Source organism: Papio anubis, chromosome 12 (assembly GCF_008728515.1).
Source record: "Papio anubis isolate 15944 chromosome 12, Panubis1.0, whole genome shotgun sequence".
NCBI classification, from domain to species: domain Eukaryota; kingdom Metazoa; phylum Chordata; class Mammalia; order Primates; family Cercopithecidae; genus Papio; species Papio anubis.
The window spans coordinates 96,162,053-96,182,835 of record NC_044987.1 but is presented as its reverse complement, the minus strand read 5'-3'; the positions used below and the strand labels follow the sequence as shown (position 1 = coordinate 96,182,835).

At 38.6% G+C, this 20,783-nt stretch overlaps 1 long non-coding RNA gene across 1 annotated transcript in view; it reads right to left on the bottom strand.

Annotated features, from left to right (window-relative positions):
* LOC116269762 overlaps positions 1-20,783 on the bottom strand; it is a 296,445-nt gene that overhangs the window by 154,925 nt on the left and 120,737 nt on the right. The window lies entirely within an intron of this gene.

The window sequence follows — 20,783 nt, the reverse complement described above, 5'->3', positions numbered from 1 at the left end:
CAACCAACATTATACTGAACAGGCAAAAGCTGGTACCATTTCCCGGGAGAACTGGAACAAGACAAGGATGCCTACTCCCACCACTCCTATTCAACATAGTAGAGGGAGGCCTAGCCAGAGCAATCAGTCAGAGAAAGAAATAAAGTCATCCAAATAGGAAAATAAAAAGTCAAACTATCTCTCTTTGCAGATGATATATTTCTATACATAGAAAACCCTAAAGATTCTCCCAAAAGGCTCCTGGAACTGTAAACATATTCAGTAAAGTTTCAGGATATGAAATAATTGTATAAAAATTAGTAGCATTTCTATACATCAGTGACATTCTAGCTGAGAACAAAGTCAAGAACACAATCCCATATACAACAGCCACAAAAAATGAAGCATCTAGGAATGTATGTAACCAAGGATGTGAAAGATCTCTACAAGGAGAATGACAAAACACTGCTGAAATAAATCAGAGATGACACAAATCTATGGAAAAATATCCTATGCTCACTGATTTGAAAAATCACTATTGTTAAAATGGTCATACTGCCCAAAGCAATTTACAGATTCATTCCTATCCCTATCAAAATACCAATGTCATTTTTCACAGAATTGGAAAAATCTACTCTGAAATTCATATGGAACCAAAAAAGAATCCAAACAGTCAAAGCAATCCTAAACAAAAAGAACAAGCCAAAAGCATCATATGATCAGATTTTAAACTATACTCTAAGGCTAAGAAGCCAAGCCAGCATGGTACTGGTACAAAAACAGATATATAGAAAAATAAAACAGAATAAAGAGCATGGAAATAAAGTCACATACCTATAACCATTAGATCTTTGAGAAAACTGACCAAAATAAGCAATGCAGAAAGGACTACCTATTCAATGAATGATATTGGGATGACTAGCTAGCCATATGCAGAATAATGAAACTGGAACTCCTACCTCTCAACATGTACAAAAATCAACTCAAGATCGATTAAAGACTTAAATATAAAACCTTGAACTATAAAAATCCTAGAAGATAACCTAGGAATTTCCCTTCTCAACATGGGCTTTGGCAAAGAATTTAAGGCTATGTCTCTAGGAGCAATTACAACGAAAACAAAAAGGACCTAATTAAACTAAAGAACTTCTGCACGGCAAAAGAAATTACCAACAAAATAAACAGCCTACAGAATGGGAGAAAATATTCACAAACTATACGTCTGACAAAAGTCTAATATCCAGCATCTACAAGGAATTTAAATCAACAAGCACAAAACAAACTAACTAATTAAAAAGTGAGGCAAATGAAATGAACAGACACTTCTCAAAAGAAGATGTACAAGTGGCCAAGAAACATGAAAAAATGATTGACGTCATTAATCATCAGAGAAATGCAAACCAAACAACAACGAGGTACCGTCTCACATCAGTCAGAGTGACTATTATTAAAAAGTCAAAAAATAACAGATGCTGGCCAGGTTGCAGAGAAAAGGGAGCACTTATACATTGCTGGTAGGAATGCAAACTAGGTCAGCCACTGTGGAAAGCAGTTTGGAGATTTCTCAAAGAACAGAAAACAGAACTACCATTCAACCTAGCAATCCCACTACTGGGTATATGCCCAAAGGAAAATAATTTATTATATCAAAAAGAAACATGCACCTGTGTGTTCATTGCAGTGCTAGTCATAATAGCAAAGACATGGAATCAGCATAGGTAGGTACCCTTCAACAGTGGCTTGGATAAAGAAAATGTGTTATATATATACCATGGAATACTGTGCAATAATCAAAAAAGATAAAATTATATACTTTGCAGCAACATGGATGGAGCTTGAGGCCATTATCCTAAGAGAATTAATGCAAAAACAGAAAAACAAATGCCACATATTCTCACATATAAGTGGGAGCTAAACATTGACTACCCATAGACACAAAGATGGGGAACACTGGGGACTACTAGACAGGAGAGGGAAGGAGGGAGGCAGGCATGGGCTAAAAAACCATATATTGGGTACTATGTTCATCACCTGTGTAATGAGATCAGTTGTACCATAAACCTCAACATCGTGCAATATGTAACATGTAACAAACCTGCACATGTACCCCTTAATCTATAGTAAAAGTTGAAATTATAAATAATTATATTTAAATGAAAACACCCAATTCTCCCAGAATTCCTATTCCCTACTACACTTTATTTACTTCCACAGCAGTACTATTATTTAATTTATGTGAATCTGCAGTGTCCATGTCTCTCCACTAGAATGTAAGCTCAATGGGGCAGGGGTTTGTATTTGTTTTATTCACCAATGTATTCCTAGTGCCTAAGTGCCTGGAACATACTGGAACATGGTAGGTGCTCGATAAACATTTGTTGAATGTGTGAATGATGACAGTGAATAAATGATGAGAATAATAGAATCTCAAGACTGAAAGGAAACTACCAAGTCACCTGATGACCCAATCTCTTTTCTTTCATTTACTGGCTCTGTTAATGGTAACAGACAAAGTGGGTAACAGGGGAAATAATTCAGGAATCTAACTGGGAAATTACCTGAGAAAATTTGGATCTTCATACCCAGGGGGAAGGGGAGAGGGCAACAGATGGGGCCAGAGAATGTAAACACTCAGCCTCGTGTTTTTGTTTTCCTGATGGGTCCAACTAGAGAAGAATGAGGAGGATTCTCAATGCAGTATGTACTCTGCAGTTGATCAGTCAGTCTCAGGTATTTATTGGCCACTTACCATGTTCCCATAGATATTAGTGACCAGTTTCTATATGACAAGCACCCTATCAAGCACATAGGATAGCAAACAGGACAGACCCAGACTCTGCACTCTTGGAGCTTAAAGTCTATTAGGGAAAACAGCCATCCAGCAGTTCCTTACAATTGTGGAAGTGCCATTACATGGATGTGTAGAGTGCCCTAGGGGCATGTAAAAAGACTATCTAAGCATCCTGTAGAATCAGAGAAAGCCACCCAAGAAAGCACTGAAGCTCTTCTGTAACCCTTTCAATACATAAAATGCAAAAGTAAGTCTGAAGGTAAGACCCCAAAGGAACAGGGTCCTAATCCTAGAAGTGGATTTTGGACCCTCAGCTTATTCTGTGACCTCTAGGCAAGTCACTCTGCTTCTTGGAGTTTCAATTTCTTTTTCTTGTTTGTGTTTTCAGATTCTGATATTTTATCATTTCTGGAAGACATAAGAATCCAGTTAGTCAAAGTCCAGAATAGAAATTAGATGGGAGGATTGATTCTTCCCATAGGAAACATATGTGTTGAGGATGAATTACTTTGGTAGTTGATGAGAGAAGAAAACTGGAACAATATAAGAAGGGACTTGTGAATAGGGAGGAGGAGTGGGGCATGGGATGGGACTGAGGGTTTTGACTGGGACAACTTTTGAATTGAAAGACAACTAGAACAAATCATTTTAACAATAAATAATATTTGTTGGTATTTAGAACTTTGATACGTACACTATCTCATTTTATCCTCACCAAAAGTCTGTGAATTATGATTGCACCTGTCTTGCAATTTAAAAAACTGAGTTTGAAAGCATCAAATCAGAACATGGCAAAGCAGAAAGTAAACTTGTGCTCCCAGCTCTAGAATCCCACTAGGAAACTCAGCAAAGAAAATGCGGATAAGCTGCTGTATAGAGATGGCTCCGGAAGGTTCTGATTCTGATCCCAGATGCAGTGGAGGGCATCAGAGAAGGAAAAAGTCACAGCTGGATCCTTAACCAAAACAGACTAACAGAAAGCTTCCAAGTATGGGCAGCTGGGAGCTCTGGACAGGAGTAGAAACTTCAGAGAAGACCACTGCCTACTCATCAAGAGACATCCTTTTAAGGCAAGAAGGGTCCATCCTCCTTTACTCAGCATGATGGGGCTGGGATTGAGGAAAGCCATTATTGCATTTGTTCACTTATTCAGCAAACACTCCTTGAAATTCTACTATGTTCCAGCCCTAGCCTATGATTAAACAAAAGGGAACACTTGTACACTGCTGCTGGGAATGAAAGTATAGCCATATGGAAAACAGTATGGAGGTTCCTCAAAAAAATAAAAATTCATTGATACCACTTCTGGATATATATATAAAGAATATGATATCAGTATCTAAAAAAGATAGCTCTACTTTCATGTTCATTGCAGCATTATTCACAATAGCTAAGATATGGAAACAACCTAAATGTCTGTCAATGGATGAATGGGAAAAAAAAGCTTATCATCACTGGTCATAAAAGAAATGCAAATCAAAACAACAATGAGATTCCATCTCACACCAGTTAGAATGGTGATCATTAAAAAGTAAGGAAACAACAGATGCTGGAGAGGATGTAGAGAAATAGGAACACTTTTACACTGTTGGTGAGAGTGTAAAGTAGTTCAACTACTGTGGAAGAGAGTGTGGTGATTCCTCAAGGATCTAGAAGAAGAAATACCATTTAACCCAGCAATCCCATTACTGGGTATATACCCAAAGGATTATAGCTCATTCTACTATAAAGATACATGCACATGTATGTTTATTGCAGCACTATTCACAACAGCAAAGACTTGGAACCAACCCAAATGTCCATCAATGTTAGACTGGATAAAGAAAATGTGGCACATATACACCATGGAATACTATGCAGCCAAAAAAAGAATGAGTTCATGTCCTTTGCAGGGACATGGATGAAGCTGGAAACCATCATTCTCAGCAAACTAACACAGGAACAGAAAACCAAACACCACATGTTCTCACTCGTAAGTGGGAGTTGAACAATGAGAACACGTGGACACAGGGAGGGGAACATCACACACCAGGGCCTGTTGGGGGCTGGGGGGCTAGGGGAGGGATAACATTAGGAGAAATACCCAATATAGATGATGGGTTGATGGGTGCAGCAAACCACCATGACACATGTATACCTATGTAACAAACCTGCACATTCTGCACATGGATCCCAGAACTTAAAGTATCATTAAAAAAAAATGCGATACACATATAGATACTGATACAGATATAGACATATATATATAGACATAGGTATATCTATACATTGATATACCTATATAGAGAGATATAGAGATATATTATATATTTATATGTAGATATATACCAATATATAAGATACAGATATATTGATATATAAACACATAGATCTATCAATATATGATATATAGATATATCGATATACAAATTGATAAATATATGTAGATTGATAAATGTATATGTAGGCATAGGTACATCTATAGAGATACATCTATATATTTATATTATATAATATCAATGCTATATATAGATATATTTATGTCTACATATATTAATATATCTACATATTTATATATCAATATATAGATATACCTATGTCTACATATATGTCTATCAGTCTCCACATGTATATCGATTACATGTATATTTATATATCAATATACATATACATATGTATATACATATGATATATTCAGTATATAGATATAACCATATTTAACATAGATATAGATCTACATATTAATATATAACATATATATACCATATTTATATATCTATATAAATACACTGGTGTATACTTACATATAAATATATTGATATATTCTACATAGTGATATACTGATATATTCTATAGAGTGATATATAGATCAGTACAGACATAAATAGGTATATAGATTGATATACATGCATATATATGTAAAATGAGATATTATTCAGACTCAAAAAAGGAAAAAATGTTTGCCATTTGAAAAAACATGATTACCCTGGAGGACGTTATTCTAATTGAAATAAGCTAGACACACAAAGACAAATACTGCATGATCTCAACTTCTATGTGGAATGTGGAATCTAAAAGAGTCGAACTCGCAGAAGCTGGAGTAGAATAGTGGCTATCAGAGACTGAAGGGAGGGAATATGGGGAGATGCTGCTAAAGGATATAAACTTTTGGTTTTACAAGATGAATATGTTCTGAAGTTTTCATGTACATCAATGTAACTATAGTTAACAATACTACATTGTATACTAGAAATTTGCTAAGCAGGTAAACATTAAGTGCTCTCACCAGAAAAAAAAAAAAGAAAAAGAAGATGGTAACTAAGTGAGATGCTGGATATAAATTAGCTTGATTGTGGTGATTCTTTCACAGGTATACATATATCAAAACATCAAGCAGTATAAGTTAAATATATATAATTTTTATTTATCAATTATACTTCAATAAAGCTGAAAAGAAAGTAAGGTCTCTAGTAATGGTTGAAATTAAAATAAATATGAAAAGGCCTTTTTAAAAGACCTTTTAAAAAGAAATGTAAGAAGTTCTTTCTCTCAAGAAATATACAGGGTGGTTTCATATAATGAATAAGGGTACAATTTACCTCCATGAGTCTGGGCTCCACTCTGTACCAATTTTGTGACTTTAAGCAAGTTTTTTAAACTCTCTGTACCCTATTTTCTCATCAGCAAAATGGAAATGATGATAATAGCTACCTCATAAACCCGTAGGGATTAAAAAAGCACGTTGCTACAGTCACAGTCCCTAGCACAGCAGAAGGGCCCAATAAATGTGAACTGTCATTGTGATGTAAGATGTGTCTTGAAGGAAAGATAGAAGTTTGTCAAGAAACTAAGGAAGGCAAGAGCAAGGCCAAAAACAAACAAACAAAAAAGATATTATTTATATATAAAGTCTCAGAGCATAGGAATGCTTGGGACATTTGAAGGATGCCAAAGTGGAGCTCAGGGTGCAAGTTGCCAGCAATGAGAGATGGAGGTGAAAAGATGAGGAAGTCTCAGTTCCTGAAGGACCTTTAAAGCCTGCTAAGGAGTTTGAACTTCCACCTAGAGACACTTTAAGCAAGAAAATAACATGATCCGATTTGCATTTCACAAATATATTATTGTCTTCTGTCACAGGTTTCCCAGAAGCAACTTTAAGCTGGAGATTGGCTTTGCAGGATGTTTATTAAAGAGTGCCCGTGGGACCAACCTCTGGGAAAGACGGAAGAAACAAACAGGATTGGGCAGAGGGAGAAGTCGGTGGCAATGCCATCCCTACAATGCATGGCTGACCGAGGAGTCATCAGGAGCCCTTCAGAGTTATCTTAAGCTGGGGTAAGAAGGCCACAACACTATCCCCTCCATCAATCATTCACTGGATGTGGACTACCCTGGGTAAAGCGATTGACATTGAAGGAGGTCCTGGTCCTCTGTAGCTGACGCTATCCCAACAGCTGGGACAATAAGTCCTTTATCAAAGGAGGAATCTGGGCAGAACATCTCCAGGTTCACTCCATTTTTCCTATTAATGACAAACAATGACAATAACCTACCAGAAAACTGAGCTGGAGTCTTCAGGTGCCATGCCAGGAGTGTACAGCCAGGTAATGCAACATGCACTTGAGTGCATATACCACACACAAGCGCGCGCGCGCATGCGCGCACACACACACACACACACACACACACACACACACACACACACACACCAGTGTCTAAAAATAAAGAATTCCTAGGACTGAGCCCCATCGTTTATTCTGATTAGGCATAGCCAGCAGTTTCCCCTTTCTCCCTAGGTCTTCAGAGCCTTTCCAGCAGAGACAATTTTATTTATGACACCGAACAATACCTAAAAAGAAAACAGGCCAGCCAGGAAAAAATGAGAAGCTCGGCTAGGAGTCTCCAAGGCTCCTCAATATATTTTGTGCTCTTTTTTTTTTTCAGGCAGAAATTTCCATTTACAAAATTCTTACAGCACAATTTGTCTTCTGTTAGTTTTTCGTTATTCCCATTTTTAAGCATACACATACTCGTGACAAATCATCATTTTCTCTGATTCATGTATTCAATTAGTGTAGATATTAACTTGAGCTGCCTGACCCATGGCAGTGAGTAAATGGGCACCTCCATCTGAAGTTACCTAAACTTTCCTGTATTAAATTAGCCTTTCACAAGCGTCAAATGGCTAGCATGGGGGATGGCTTCTTAACATTTCTATTTGTGTGATATAGAAGCCTGAGACCTGCTGGTTCCTTTAAGCTCATAAACTTGCTGGAATGAGCTAAATCACAAGTGACAGTTCAAGAGAGTAGGATGCAGCATCAACATCAGAACTGAAATGCTAAAGACAAGAGTGGAGCAAGACCAAGGGTCTAAGGAACCTGGAATGGATATTTAAGGGCTAGAAAACATTGGGGACAACATATTCTATGCCCTCGTTTTTCAAAAGAGAAAATAATAAAGCTGAGAAAGTTCAGGTGAATTGACCAGATGGCTCAGTCCATTCGTGGCAGAGCTGAGACAAATTTTTTGGCATCCAGTACTGGGTCTCTCCTCTGCTCCACCTACAGGAAAATCATAATGGAGTATCAGGACATTTACTAGAATTGGAAACATTTCAAGGCACATCTGGGCAGGAAGTTATCATAAATATATTATAAACATAGTTTTTCACTTACATTTTATGACTCACCAATGAAATGCTAGATTATTTTAAGGCTGTCATGGGAAGCCCCATGAAGGTTTATGTGGGGGTGGAAGAAATCAATCATCCTCCCCCATCAAAGAGGCCAATGGGAGGCCTGCTCCCCTCTGGGTCTTCAGAGAACACGTCCTTATATCTTATGAAGCTGAAATTAATTCCATTATGCTCCATCACTTCACTCAAGTTTATTTTTTTTCGATTTCACAGCTGGTTGTGTTATTTTTGTTTATTTGTTTCCTTCTTTATTGTCTATTTTCCCTCATCCTCAGATTAACAGATCGAAAAGGGCAGAAAACGTGTTTATTTTATTCATCCTTCTATTCTTAGCACACAGTAAATGGAATAAAACAGCTGTTGAATGCATGAATGAATGACAAGTGAACGAACATGTTGGACATATGATGACAATTAGCTACTTTTGTTTTGTCAGTGAAGTTTTTAATCTTTATTGACAAAAATTGTATATATTTATGATGTACAACATGATGTTTTGATATATGCATACACTGTGGAATGGCAAAAATCAAGCTAATTAAAATGTCCATTTCTTCTCATCGTTATTTTGTGGTAAAAACCTTTAAAAATCTACTCTTAGCATGTATACAATACATTGTCATTAACTATAGTTACCATGCTGTGCAATAGATCTGAATTTATTGCTTCTGCATGACTACTTGATACTATGTTTCCTTTTCTAATCATCAAGTACCTTTTCTTGTTTTCTTCCCACCCCTGTTCCCCATTCTCCCCATCATTATCATCCTGTTTCATCATTAATTTTTAAATAGGGAAACAAAGATACACAATTGCCATGTTTCCATCCAGCATTGCACAGCAAATTAAAGACAATTAGAAGGAAATGGTGAAATTTATGAGCTTCTATCTCTTTCCACTGGAGCACACTGCCTTACACAGTCTTTGATTTCTCTTCCCCCTTATACATAAAACGTGTCTAGATGGTATTTCTTTATATAAATAGGTACAAATATTCATTTCCGTAATGTAGAAATAAGAGCATTTCCAAAAATGTGTTTGTTCTGTGAGCCATTGAGTCTCATAAGCTTCTCCAGGAAAAAAATTGAAAAAGGCCATCAATAAGTTTGAGAAATGCTACCTACTTTATGTCCCTCTTGGACATTCACAGTGTAGTTTAGAACCCTGAACACTGTGTCTTGAAACTAATTTCATTTTGTTAGATACAATCTTTCCAAATTTATTTGATCAAAGGAACCTTATTTTGAACCTAACACCCATTCATATATCTTGTAAGTAATGTTCACAAGCATAATTTGGAAAAGCTAAGATAGATAACAATGGGGACTTACTGGTGGAGGTGCGACTCACATAAATACTAAGGTTGCACTAATCAGGAGTCTCAACGTCATGAACAAACCTACCTGCCCCTTTTAGGCACTCAGCCTCTCACTATCAATCTAATTTCAAAAATAAGTCTTGAAAAATCCATAACCTAGTAGATTGCCATCTTGAAGTTCAGACAACTTATAGAGTCTTTCATCTTATAACAAGCAAATTTTTTAAAATAAAATTTCTCCATCTCCAAACCATTGGTTCCCTTTCCTGGAACTGAAACCCAAGTGATTCTCCTTATGATTCACAATATACACTTACAGTTTTGTAGTATCTCAATCTCTACTCCTCAGTCTACTAGCTCTATATATGACCTTGGGCAAGTAAATCACTCTGTGCCTTCTCCTCCTCTGTAACATCAGTTGTGCAAGGGCTATATTAGTCTTACATGCAAAAAGTTTATAATATTCAACATGTATTTATCTCTCAATAAAATAGCTATCATTTTTGCACTTATTATCATCATTTTCACTATGCTGAATCTCCTTGGATGATTAATTTCTCATTTATTATTTCAACATTCTATTAGCTATCTAAGCAAAAGTTGAGTTATTACCATTCCCATTTTTAAGACTGGATTTCATGAATTTCAGAAACAAGGGTAAAATGAAAGAAATGTTGAACTTACATATACATTATTATTTAACAAACAATCAGGATACTAATTAATAAGAAAAGAGCCAAATGAGCAATTGCTTAAAATGACTATAGAAGTCTAATTAATAAATTAATAAACTAATTTACTTATCTTTTTTCAACCGCCAACTTCAACCCATAAGTAAATAAGCTTTCACCCTCATTATCAGCGTAGACATTTAAAAAGAGAATAATTATGACAACAAGATGGTCCTGATCATAAATTTTGTTTAAATTAATCAAGCATCATATGTCTGCAACTCTTCAGAAGTAGCAGTGACCAATAAAATTTAAGAATCTACTACGTACAATTCAATAACAATTACACTAATCCAGCGCACTCCTGAGAGTGCTGCCTCCGAGAACACACTCCTGCATGTATTTTACATTTATATTTATCACCCACTACGAACCAGGACCAAGCTAAGCATGTAGAAGGACCACACTCCATCACCCTCATGAACCTCAGAGTCTAGTGAGGGATAAAGTCAATTAGGACAAGATAGGTCAACAAGGGCAATGAGTACCATAGGGGCATAGCAGTCATACTGAAATACATCTTTTTTTCTGACCATTCAGTTAATAAGAATAATTGCTCTATCTCTAAGGGCCATAGAAAGCAAATACAAAATGCTTTTGAGAGAAGAAGAATTAGATTTGCATGTCTTTAGAATGGCATAGCACTCTTAACTCAGCTTCATCCTCCCATCCAATCCCCCTGGTGTGGGGCAGGGAGCTCACTCAGCTCCAGAGGACTGATGTCCACATTTTATCTTCTCCTCCACTGAATATTCCATAGGATGTGCTGATCCTCAGTAATGAGTGTTCCAAGGAAGCATGAAAAAAATAAATTCTGATACATGTCTTATTTCATATAACGCAGTGCTTCAATGATGAAGGCTGCATAGGTTATACCTGCTCAAGGAGAAGCAAGTGGCAACTCACAAATTTCAAGACCTGAAAGAATAGTAGAATAAGGCTATGATGACCTTATCTTCCAAACCAAAAATCAGGACACAAAATCTAACAAATAACTTTTCTTCACTTCTGGGAATTAGGCTGTCTGAGAGAGATATAGTTTAAATGCCAAAATATTGGCAGTTCTGGGACATTGATAGTATATGGAGACAACAGGACAATAGTTGAAATCAAGACTGCCCTGGAAAACCAAGAAATATCAATCTAAAAGAACTTGCACAAAAGACAAAGCCTTAATATCTGTGAAGGTTAAAAACAGAGGGCAGGTGTGTGGATAGAGCAGTTTCCAAAAGTTTAGGGAGAAAGCCAATGAATATTTGAATCTTGGATGCCTTTAAGTACAAAATGAAAGATAGAAAAAAAAAACTTTTTACTTTGTAATACCATTAACCCAACTCAGTTGATTCATTTTATCTCTCTGGGGTGTGTGTGTGTGTGTGTGTGTGTGTGTGTGAGAGAGAGAGAGAGAGAGAGAGACAATCTCTCAAGGTAAAGATATCAGTATATCCCCATGATCAACTATCTAAATGGAAATGAATCCCCATTCATGTTTCCTTTTAGGTTATTTTAGTTACAAGCATCAGAGATCCTCTCAAGTTAACTTAAAAATGGAGGGTGTTTATTTATTGGAAGATAAATATACATGGATTATTAGGACTCTCCTTCCACTTCAGCTTCAATGATGGCAGAACTGACTTAAACTAACAGATTTTCCAAGTTTCAAACTTAAATTCTCAGGAGAGTTATCTGATCTCCCCTCTTGTTTTTTCACACCAGCTCATACCATAGGTGGCTGGCCCAACTATGTGTTCTCACCTACCCCTAGTCTTGGAAATCATGTCTTGAGCAGGACTCTGGGCTGACTGGTTTTACTAAGAGGGGACTGTAAAAGTATCCAGCATTGCTCCTAAGAGAAAATTATAGATACCTAAACTTCAAAGAAAATTTTGCAACTCTTGTTTTGTTCCAAGTACACATAGCTATTCCAGGTGTGCCTATAGGTGTCTGCATAGAGAACCATTTATTCAGAGTGTCACTGAAAAGACAGTAGCTGGTTATACTTCCTCCCATCCTCAGGGTGGGTGCTGAACTATTTTCTCTGTGCCTACAATAGATGAGCTATTGTACCTCCTCTCTTATTCCCTTTCAGATCACCAAGAGATGTTACCAGTATCAGAAATGGTGGGTGCCCTCCCCATAGCATCTCAGCCCCTCTGAGATGCTACCGGCACACAATTTGCATACTTTCCAATGGCACCCTATATCATCTTCTGGTTGTGGAGCCATGCTCAGCCCCATAGGGTAAGATAGGTTAAAAGTTTCAAGGAGGCAGTGCTTACAGAATTGACCCCACCAATGAGAGATGTAAAATGGTAGACAGATATTTCCATTTCTTCATCTCATTGGAACGACAATTCTGGAGTATATTTTACAATAATCTTTCAGGGATCCACAGTAGGATAAAGTTTCAATTGCCCATGGTGGTGATATGCTCATGAATTCATCATTTATTAGCTTTTTCCTTTCCCTATTGCCTTTCCTCACTTCTGCCACAGGCTCCCAATCATCTCCCAAAGAAAGTATTTACACCCAAATCCTTGTCTCTGGGTTAGCTTTTATGAAAACAAACCAAAGGTAATACTCAAGAGAACATTTCATCCAATATCCCCCAATCTGCTTCACCAACCCAGCTCTACTCCAGCAGCAACTACTCTTGCTCCTACATCTTGCTTCAATCCAAGCTCCAAAACTCATACCAAACCTATCTCTTCATCATTCTCCCAAAACCATTCCCTCTCCCCAAACCATGCATTCTCTAACTTGGGTTATCCAAGTGGCATCCATTCTCACTTAGTCTTAAAATGTCTAAGCCAGCCAAGTGTAGTGGCTCAAGCCTGTAATCCCAGCACTGTGGGAGGCCAAGGCAGGTGGATCACGAAGACAGGAGTTCAAGACCAGCCTGGCCAAGATGGTGAAACTCCAACTCTACTAAAAATACAAAAATTAGCCGGGCACGGTGGCAGGTGCCTGTAATCCCAGCTACTCAGGAGGCTGAGGTAGGAGAATCGCTTGAACCTGGGTGGCAGAGGTTGCAGTGAGCCAAGATCGTACCACTGCACTCCAGCCTAGGCAACAGAGTGAGACTCCGTCTCAAAATAAAAATTAAAAAAAAAAAAAAAGTAAGTCTAAGACTTCCTCTGAACAGATGCAATTGGCCTCCACATTCTACTCCCAGAAGCCTGCTAGTTTCCACTGCCTGGTGCTTCTTTCTATGAGCTCTTCCTCAATGTGTAATGATGTCTGTGGTACTAATTCTTGTCAACTCCATACTGAGGACACATGGAAGACACACTGGTTTAGCCCCCTAACACCCATTGCCAGCACCCTTGACCCTGGCCCTTCTCCTACTGTAGAAATTTTAAAAGGCAGGCACTTAACGTACATTTTCTAACTTCCTTACAGTTAACGGTTCCATAGAGCTCAGTTCCTGCTAATACAAATAAGGAGATTTCTGAGATGGCTTTTCCCTCACTGAGAAGGAGAGGAAAATGACCCTCAATGAGACCTCTCTCTCTTTCACTTTCTGTCTCTCTCTCTTTTCTGTATTTTCCTCCCTTGTCCTCTGAACACAACTGGATAAAGAATAGGGTTTTGGGGCTGCAGAAGAAATCTGGTAAGCATGAGAAATATAAGCCAGGAGAATTACAGAGATGCCAACCCAACGAAACACCTTAACATCACAGAGCTAAGAAATGAACACGAGCACTGCCTCCCTCCAGGCCTGTTCTTGGTTAAACAGGAACCCTTTGGTTTTTTAACTCTTTTTGTGTGAGGGTGGGAGGGGGAGGGTTGGTTTTTTAACCCTTTGGGTTAAGTCACATTTTCTTTTACTTGCAGCCAAAATTATTCCCAACAGACACAGGGAAAAACATTGCAGAGTATGTATAAGATTCTCCCTTAAGGAACAACTGTTTATTAATGACCTATTCATTGAAAATGGTGGTGAGAATACAGAATATATATAAAGCCAAATTGCTTCACAGGATTGGAGGAAAATGAGAAGTTGTGATAAGGAGGCTGCTACATGGGGGCACCCCCTGAATGTGCTGACCAGGGCTACTGCAGAAACTCCCAGAAGGGACAAGCTGCTGCGGACCATGGTGGGAGCGACAGGCTTCCTGAGACAGCCTCATGGCCACATAAGATTTTAGTACAGTAGATGGAGAAGACAGGGATAGGAATTCCAAGCAAAGGAATGTGTGAGATATGGATCTTGGTATGATTTTATCAAACATACCGGGAAAAGCAAGTCAACCAATGTGGCTGCAAAAAGGGGTTGGTGTCCTGAGTATCACTGAGTCTTGGACACTATCGTTTTGAATGCAAAACCCATAGTTGTTAATATATGCCAAGAAGGAAAGAGAGGGCCATCGTCTCAGAAGCCAGACATCACAGGCATGACAAATCTAAGGAAATAAAAATAATAGCCATTTGTTGAATACTGGAAGTGTTCACGATTATAAACGTACTGTGCAAATCATTCCACGTAATTCTCAATACAATCTCACAAATAACAATTACATCTCCTATTACTGTGGATAAGAAAACTAAAGTTGAAATGTTTTTTTTAAAAAAGATCACACCATTAGTAAGGGACAGAATGAGATTTCAAACTCAGGTCTCTCTGATTCTGATGCTTAGTGGAGAATGGATGAGCTGCCCTGCCTGCGGGCCTCTCTGACCCTCTGTGTTTCCCTCTATCACAGCACCCATTGCAATGACTGCCGACCTATCACCTCCCCTAGAATTCAGACAAACTGAGGTCAGCAAATATGACTCATTCACCCTGTGACTCCCATCTCAACCCTAGTGCCTAGCAGCTTTCATGACCCATCACCTCATTGATAAATGTTTACTAAATGAATGAAAGTTTTTACTCTCAAGTGTTGGTTTGGCTGATAAATCAAGATAATCCCTTTATGTTTAAGGCATAACATCCAAGAAGGGGGCATGTGAAACTAAAGGTTGGATGGCTGGCTTGGACCAGCTCACCCACGAAAGCTCCTTTATCACCACACAGACTCTACTCTTGCCACCTAATCAATCCAAGACTGGAAATGAGTCAGGAAATAGACATTTTACACAAGTGGCAAACAGTAGGATGCATCAGCACTAGCAGGACTCATCCCAGAGCACTGGGTACCACTGCAAAATCCACAAGGGAGCAATTGAGAAGATGAGAAGCGAAAGAGGGAGCCCAAGGGAATCAGTGGGGAGATGGTCATTATTGAAGAGCTGCTCTTCATCGCCAGAGGCCAGCCTCAAACACAGTCTGCTTAAATTGTAGCTGAGTGGGTTGAAGTCAGAGGAAAGATATTTTCGTCACAATACTCACCCAAAAGAAACTCATAGCATCCAGATTGGTATTGAGCAGTTCTATGTACCAGAAAACAGGGAAACAAAGGCAGAAAAGACATGCCCTCTCCACTCCTGTGTCCCAGTCTCATCAGACAGACCACCAAACCAACAACTATGATTCAGGGGGATGGTTAATTTACTAAAAGCCCACTACAGGGATGCCAAGAATGGCCATCTCATCTATGCTTTTCTGCCAAGCTTTACTGAGCACTTCCTCTGTATGAAGTACTGGGCTAGGCACAGGGGTACAAAAAGAAAATGAGTTACAGTCCCACCATCTAAAACTTCCTGGCCGGGAGAGGTGGCTCACTCCTATAATCCCAGCACTTTGGGAAGCCAAGGCGGGTGGATCATCTGAGGTCAGGAGTTTGAGACCCGCCTGGCCAACATGGAAAAACCATGTCTCTACTAAAAATACAAAAATTAGCTGGGTATGGTGGTGGGTGCCTGTAATCCCAGCTATTCGGAAGGCTGAGGCAGGGAGAATTGCTTGAAACTGGGAGGCAGAGATTGCAGTGAGCGGAAATTGCATCATTGCACTCCAGCCTAGGTGACAGAGTAAGACTCTTGTCTAAAAAAGAAAAAAAAAAAAAAAAAACCTTCCTAATAGAGGAGGTCGATACATGAAGTACTATTTCCATATAATGTGGCATATGTGCGCTGGTGCTGTAGTAACAGATAATAGGCTCAATAAGCTCAATGCAGTCCGATAGGTATCAGCCACATACAGAATTGTAAATATTCTAGCAGCCATGTTAAGAAAGAGAAAAAGAAACAAACAAGATTAATTTCAATAATATTATTTTCTAAATTAGTATCTAACGTAGTATCATTTCTACATGAACTCAAGATTTTAAAAAATTTATAGTGCTTCAGCTTTTAAATTTAAACTAAAAGTGAATGCAATTTTAAAGTCAGCTCCTTCATGTACAAGCCACATTTCGAGTATTCAACAGTCACCTGTGACTAGTGGCTACCATATAGACAGGGTGGATCTAGAGAAAATGACACTCGAGTTGGGTTTCCAAGAAGGACCAAGAGTTATCAATGCAATGAAGGGTGGGAATGGCATTCCAAGCAGAAGGATCAGTGTAGGGGGAGACAAAGATTAAGAGTTAATAGAAAAATGAATGTGGCAAACGAAGAGACTGGAGATACAGGCAAGGATAAGATGAGCTAAATGGTGCTTTGTATGCTGAGTTAAGGAGTTAGAATTTATTCTGTAGCAGTTATGGGGAGATGTATTAGTTTTCTAGGTCTGCCATAACAAATCACCACAAACTTGATGGCTTAAAACAATAGAAATTTATTATCTCACAGTTCTGGAGGCCAGAAGTCTAAAATCCAACAGTTGGCAAGGCCATGCTCCCTCTGAAGGCTCCAGGGGAGACTCCTTCCTTGCTTTTTCCAGCTTCCGGGGGCTCCCGGTGTTCCTTGACTTCTGGCGGCATCATTCCAATTGCTGTTCACCTTCACATGAGCTGTGTCTCTGAGCCTTATCTCCCTTCTCTGTCTTCTTATAAGGACACTGGACATTGGATTTATGGACCACCCCAAATCCAGGATGATTTCATCTCAGGATCCTTAATTACTCTGCAAAGACCCTGTTTTCAAATATGTCACATTCACAGGTATCAGGGATTTGAAGTTGGATAACTTTTCTTGGTGATGGAGACAATTCAACCCACCACAGTAGGGCAATTAGCAAGGGAGAGAGGCAATCAGATTTGTCTTGCAGAAATATGAGAATAATGAATTAATTTTATAAAGCACATAACTCAGGGTTTATGGTAAAACTTTATATTTAATCCTCACTTTATATATATATATATATATATATATATATATTTTATTTTTTCAGCATTCAGATGCATAAACTGAGGCCGAAGATCAGGCTGGTAAATATCTGAGGCAGTCCTGGGACTAGGCCCTCCTGAGTCCAAAGTTCACACTCTGGACCATCAGCTCTATGCCACTTCTGTCTGAATTCTCCCTGTTATCTAGCCCATGAAGGAGCTGCCTCTTCTACCTCCATATCACACATACGATTGACTGTTATTCTGGATTGACTGTTATTCTGCAATGGATTGACTGTTATTCTGCAAACACCTTGCAGAGGTATAAAATGAGAAGGAAATTAAACAGCAGATGAGAAGTAGTCCTGGCCTTCAAGGTACTCGCTTTGGTTTAGTGGGGGAAACAAACTGTAAATGAATATACCCCATGTAATGTCATCATACTACAAAACTCAGACACACTTAACATGGGAGAGTCTTCACAGCAGAAATCATCTGTGCCCAGAAACACCCATCCATTTTGATATTTTCTCAGATTATACCTAATAACTTTGCCAACATAGATAAAAACATAATTGAGAATAATCAAAATAGAAGTGACCTCTCCTTTAGCTAGTGATTGGGATTGTCTTGTCCAAGTCTACCTTCATGAGACTGGGGTCACCTTCTCCAACTCCGCCTGCTTGAGCCATGATTAGAGTGTTACTGGTTTACACAGGGTAGACACTCCAATAAGAGAAAAAAAAAATTAGTCAGTTCCTTTCTGACATTCAAAATTCTAAGTAACTTTAGGAAGAGGCAACCAAGAGCTCCATATGGACCAGATACCAAACTCCCTAACAGCAAAATCACTTTTAAAGATTGAGTGAGGAGATCACGAAACATATTGTAAAGACATAGATCATTGAGAGGTAATTTGACATACAGAAAACAGCCCAGTCTTTAAAGTCAGCTCTACTGAGGGTGCATCCTTTGACCTTAGGCAAATAACTTAATTTCTATCACTCATTCAACAAAAAATTATTAATGGTTCACTATACACGAGGTACTCTTTTAGGAGAGCTTGGGATACTTGTGAATGAAACTGGCAAGGAAAAAAAAATTCCTACTCTCATGTAGCTTACATTTGGAAGGCGGGAAGGGGAGTGAAGGAATAAATAGTAAGTTATATATCATTTTATATTAAAATTAAAACCACAGTGAGATACCACCTTACTCCTGCAAGAATGGCCATAAATAAATAATAATAATAATAATAGATGTTGGCATGGAGGTGGTGAAAAAGGAACACTTTTACACTGCTGGTGGGAACATAAACTAGTACAACCACTATGAAAAAAGTACGGAGATTCCTTACAGAACTAAAAGTAGAACTACCATTTGATACAGCAATCCCACTCCTGAGTATCTACCCAAAGGAAAAGAAGCCTTTATATGAAAAAAGACACTTGCACACAGGTTTATAGCAGCGCAATTTGCAATTGCAAAAATATGAAACCAGCCTAAATGCACATCAACTAACAAGTGGACAAAGAAAATGTGGTATATACGCACTACGGGAAACTACTCAGCCATAAAAAGGAAAAAAATAATTGCATTTGCAACAACCTGGATGGCGTTGGAGACCGTTATTCTAAATGAAGTAACTCAGGAATGGAAACCAAATATCACATATTCTCACTTGTAAGTGGGAGCTAAGCTATGAGGACGCAAAGGCAAAAGAATGATATAGTGGACTTTGGGGAGTCAGGGGGGAGGGTGGGAGGAGGGTGAGGGATAAAAGACTGCACATTGGGTACAGCGTACACTGCTCAGGTGATGGGTGCACCGAAATCTCAGAAATCACCACTAAAGAACTTACCCTTGTAACCAAAAACCACCTGCTCCCCAAAAACTATTGAAATAAAAATAGAAAAATAATAACAACATAGGAATAAAAATACAGTAGTCAGAGTGGGCCTTATTGAGGAAGTGATATTTAAGCTAAGACCTGAAGGAGATAAAGAAGTGAGCCATGCAGTTATCCACTGAGATGGCATTATATGCAGAAGGAACAGCCAGTGCAAAACCCTAAGGTGCATTTCTAGCAGCAAGGAGGCTGATGTAGCTAAAGTAGAGTATAAGAAAAAAGACGAAAAGAAGTTAAATAAGGACAAGAGGCCATATCGTGCAGGGCCTTGTAGGCCATTGTGAGGACAATAAAGAACGCTTCTAAGGTCTCGTGTGGAGAAATGGCATGATACGACTTATGTCAAACAGGTTAATCTGACTACTGAGAATCAACCACAGGAAAAAAATGGAAACAGGGAAACCAGTCAAACTCCACTGTAGCAATAAGTGACACATAATGGTGGCTAAGACCATAGTGAAGGCAGTAGAAGGCATGCTGAAAAACAATCTGATCCTTAGTATACGTTAAGGGTATTATAACTAGATTTTCTGACAGATTAAATAATGGGTGAGAGAGAAAGAGTGGAGTTCAAGATCCCTCCAACGTCTCTTGACTGAACAGCAGGAAAAACAAAGTTGCCTTCCACTGAGATGGGGAAGGCTGAGAAAAGCAAGCTTGAAAGGGAAGATAGCAGTGTAATTTTGCACAGACTGAGCTTGGTACGTCTACTAGATGCCAGCAGCTGGAGCTCAAGAGAGAAGTCTGCACTGGAGATAAACATTTATTAGACATTGACATATACCTGGTATTATCGATCATGAGGCTGGATAAGGCTACCAAGGGAGTGAGAGTACAGAAAGAAAGAAAACAAAACAGGACCAATCCTTAAGACATTCCAATCTTTATAGGCCTGAGAGAAGAGGCAAGACCAGCAAAGGAGACTGAGCTGGAGCAATCTGTGAAGCAGGAGATAATCTAGCCTGCCTCTGAAAGGCAGGTGAAGAAAAGTGTGCCAAAGAGGGGGAAATCAACTGAATCTAAGGCCGCTGATAGTTCAGTGAGATGAGGGCTGCGAATTGAACTTTGGGTTTAACGTGGAAGTCGTTGATAACTTTGACAAGAAGTTAAATAGAGTTTAAGAGAGAATGAGAGAAGAGGTATTGGAGACAAAGAAAAATTTTGATTTAACATTCAAGGAAACTGAGAAACTGGGTAACAGCTGGAAAGAACAGTGGGATTAAG